The sequence below is a fragment of the Somniosus microcephalus genome, unplaced genomic scaffold, assembly GCF_052327205.1.
Source record: "Somniosus microcephalus isolate GS21.2 unplaced genomic scaffold, FLI_Smic_1.0 unresolved_chr1, whole genome shotgun sequence".
Taxonomy (NCBI): domain Eukaryota; kingdom Metazoa; phylum Chordata; class Chondrichthyes; order Squaliformes; family Somniosidae; genus Somniosus; species Somniosus microcephalus.
Genome location: NW_028225179.1, coordinates 143,797,112 through 143,801,361, shown reverse-complemented (window position 1 = coordinate 143,801,361; position 4,250 = coordinate 143,797,112). Strand labels below are relative to the sequence as shown.

At 50.8% G+C, this 4,250-nt stretch overlaps 1 pseudogene; it reads right to left on the bottom strand.

Annotated features, from left to right (window-relative positions):
• Positions 1-3,065: 3,065 nt before the first annotated feature.
• On the bottom strand, positions 3,066-3,754 carry LOC147096165 (uncharacterized; annotated as a pseudogene).
• Positions 3,755-4,250: the final 496 nt, after the last annotated feature.

Genomic DNA, 4,250 nt, shown 5'->3' with positions numbered 1-4,250 from the left:
AATGGAACCGGTCTGATACCCCCAAGCCTGTGAAGGACAAGATGCATGTAAATAGAAGGCATGGCCATTGTAAATGAAGAAAGTGTTTCATTACACAAAATGTGGTTCCTTCAAACATGAGAAAGCTATGGCAACAGAAAGCAAAACTAATACACTGACACATAACTGCCTCTCACACCCGGGAGACTGTCCAAAACGTAAATCACATTCCGACCATCTTCCTTGGCCTTGATTCCACTGCGCCAACCAAAGCATCCAATGCCTCATCAGTGAGGCGTTCCGCCCTCTGCCTCACCCTTTCCATGTCTTGCTAGGCTGGTGCGCCACAGGTAGGCTCCCACCACTTTGAAGGCCTACAAGGCAGTGAGTGTGTCTGGTGATGCCAATTGACCTGCCCCTTTAAGAGCTGGCCGGCGCCAGTGTGTCTCAGGGAAAGTGATTATTGACAGCACCCTCACTGTGCCCCGCCGCCGCGAAATTGGGTTGCGCCGCCGGGTTCGCGCCTTAAGAGTAGCATGCACCGCCTGATTTAGCGCCACAATCACCTTTAGGGGCGCTGCAACCCAATATCACGCTAGGTGGTGCTAAATTGTGCCTGGTGCTAAACTTTGCGCATCGCCAGGACTAGCGCCCCAAACGCGGCTATACCGAATTTCTAGGCCCTAGAATCATACAGCAGAGGCCTTTAGGCCCATCGTTCCTGCGCCGGCTCTTTGAAAAAGCTGTCCAATTAGTCCCACTCCTTCCCCATTGACCTGCAATATATTTCCCCTCCAAGTATTTATCCAATTCCCTTTTTGAAAGTTACTATTGAACCTGCTTCCGCCATCCTTTCAGGCACTGCATCCCAGATCATCACCATGCACTGTGTAAAAAAAATTCTCACCTACCCCCTGGTCCTTTAGCCAATCACCTTAAATCTGTGTCCTCTGGTTACTGACCCTTAACATAAGAAATAGGAGCAGGAGTCGGCCATTCAGCCCCTCGATTCCGCCATTTAATAAGATCATGACTGATCTTCTACCTCAACTCCACTTTCCCACCCGATCCCCATATTCCTTGATTCCCATAATATCCAAAAATCTATCAATCTATCTTGACTATACTCAACGACTGAGCCTCCACAGCCCTCTGGGGTAGAGAATTCCAAAGATTCATCACCCTCTGAGTGAAGAAATTTCTCATCCTCAGTCCTAAATGGCCGACCCCTTATTCTGAGACTGTGATCCCTGGTTCTAGACTCCCCAGCCAGAGGAAACATCCTCCCTGTATCTACCCTGTCAGAATCTTGTATGTTTCAATGAGATCACCTCTCATTCTTCTAAACTCCAGAGAATATAGGCCTAGTCTATTCAATCTCTCCTCATAGGACAACCCCCCCCCCCATTCCAGGAATCAGTCTGGTGAACCTTCATTGCACTCCCTCTATGGTAAGCATATCCTTCCTTAGGTAAGGAGAGCAAAACTGTACACAATACTCCAGGTGTGGTCTCACCAGGGCCCTATATAATTGCAGTAAGACATATTTACTCTTCTACTCAAATCCTCTTATGATAAAGGCCAACAAACCATTTGTTTTCTTAACTGCTTGCTGCACCACCAGGTTAACATTCAGTGATTCGTGTACAAGGACACCCAGGTCCCCCTGTATACCAACATTTCCCAATCTCTCACCGTCAGCTCTCGCGTCAGCTGTGGCTCAGTTGGTAGCACACTCGCCTCCGAGTCAGAAGGTTGTGAAGTTCAAATCCCACCCCAGGGACTTGAGCACAAAGCTAGGCTGACGCTCCAGTGCAGTGCTGAGGAAGAGCTGCAATGTCAGAGGTGCCGCCTTTGGGCGAGACGTTAAACCGAGGCCCCATCTGCTTTCTCAGGTGGACGTAAAAGATCCCATGGCACTATTTCAAAGAGGATTAGGAGAGTTATCCCCGGTGTCCTGGCCAATATGTATCCCTGAACCAACATAACAAAAACAGATTATCTGGTCATTATCACCTTGCTGTTTGTGGGAGCTTGCTGTGCGCAAATTGGCTGCTGCGTTTCCCACATTACAAGTGACTCCACTTCAAATAGTACTTCATTGGCCGTAAAGTGCTTTGAGACATCCGTTGATTGTGAAAGGTGCAAGTCAGTCTTTCAGTTAAAAAATACGCTTATCTATTTTTCCTACCAAAGTGGATAACTTCACATTTCTCCACATTATATTCCATTTGCCATGTTCTTGCCCACTCACTTAGCCTGTCTATATCCTCTTGAAGACTCCTTTGCATCCTCTTCACAACTTACATTCCCACCCAGCTTTGTATCATCAGCAAACTTGGATATATTATACTTGGTCCTCTCATCCAAATCATTGATGTAGATTGTGGACAGCTGAGGCCCAAGCACTGATCCTTGCGGTACCCCACTAGTTACAGCCTGCCAATCCGAAAATAGCCTGTTTATTCCTACTCTGTTTTCTGTCTGTTAACCAATCCTCAATCCATGCTAGTATATTACCCCCAATCCCATGAGCCCTAATTTTGTTTAATAACCTCTTGTGTGGCACCTTATCGAGTGCCTTCTGAAAATCCAAATATATCACATCCACTGGTTTCCCCTTATCTATTCTGCTGGTTACAACCTCAAAGAACTCCAACAGATTTGTCAAACATGATTTCCCTTTCTTAAATCAGTGTTGACTGTCCAATTCTATTATTATTTTCTAAGTGCCCTGTTACCACTAGACTGCAGCATTTTCCCTACTACTGATGTCAGGCTAACGGGTCTGCAGTTCCGTTTGCTCTCTCCCTGCTTTCTTAAATGGTGGGGTCACATTTGCTACCTTCCAACCCGCAGAACCCCAGCTTCTCCACAGAACTGAAGTCCCTCATCCGTGGAACCATTAATATTTTAAAAAGAAAAAAACCCATCCCCGCTATCATGTTTCTACACTTTTTAAAGAAAAATATCTACGTATACAACCGCACACAGATAAATTCGAGCAATGTCTCTTTCTGAAGGGCTTGGTGGCTCTGAAAAGAGCTTTTTTTGTTTCACACGAGTAGTATTTTTGCTTTGGGTTTTCAGCCTTGGCCGCCGCCCGCGGGGCTGCTGCTGCCTTCTGGTCTCGGCAGCTCCCGGGCTTCCTGCCCCTAGAGCGGACCTGGGGCCGGCGGCGGCTCCCGGGTCGCTTTCCTGGGCCGCCCGACGGGCCTCGCCCCCTTGCGCACCCCGCCCGCCCTCCTCTCGGCCTTTCTCTGGCGAGCGGGAGCAGTAGGATTACCGCCGCCGGCCTCCCGCCTCCTCCTGGGCTTGTTCTTGCCGGCCGGGCTCCTCTTCCTGCCCCGCTTGGCGGCCGCCCTTTGGCGCCGGAGGAAGCGGCGGCTCCTCTTCTCCTGCCGGCGGCCGCCGGGCGACTCTAGCCCTCCTGGTGCTGCCGGCTGATGCGGAAGGAGCCCGAGGCCCCGCTACCGGTCAGCCCTCGGTCACCAGGCTATGCACCGCCTGGTTCACCCGCCAGTTGATGCGCGGCACGTCGTAGCCGGCGGCCGATAGCACCTGCTTGACGGCGGCCAGCAACAGGCCACGCTGCTCCCTGGAAGCCGCCACCGCCTGCTGGATGTGGCCCGACACCGTGGGCCCGCCTGCCGTCCGCGCCTTGGGCGGGCTCCTCCTCTTCCTGGCCTTGCGGTCTCGGGCCGGGCCTTTGGTCTGGTCGCCCGAAGCCATTTTATTTTTTCGCTCGCTCAGCTCCTTCCCCGGCTGCTCCGTGCTCCGCACTCCTCACCGCGCCGAGTCCAGCTGCCGAGCGGCGGCGGCCGCGCCTTTTGTAAGCTCAAGGCGGACGGTCCAGAAGCAACTCCTCCGCGTGCTCCCAGCGGCTGCGATTCTTTCTGTGTGAGTGTGAAAAGATTTGGTTGCATTCTTCAAACCTTCAACCCCTCCCTCTCCCTAGGTGGCTGCATCCCATTTGATTGCATTCTTCAAACCTTCAACCCCTCCCGAGGCGGATGCATCCCTTTTGGTTACATTCAGCAGCGATACAGTTTGCTTGATTAGTCCACTTCTTGTACATGTAGAAGCCCATTCCTGCAGATCACTCAGGCATCACTGGGACTTTTTGGAGTCCTTGGGAGGATATTGAAACTTCAATGTATTTGACATACTGTGAGGACGCCCCAATTATTTAGTGAGATATTGGAATGTAATTGACATAAATTTGGAAGCGCTGAGCCCTGAGGAATTCATAACATTGGGCAAAACCTGAT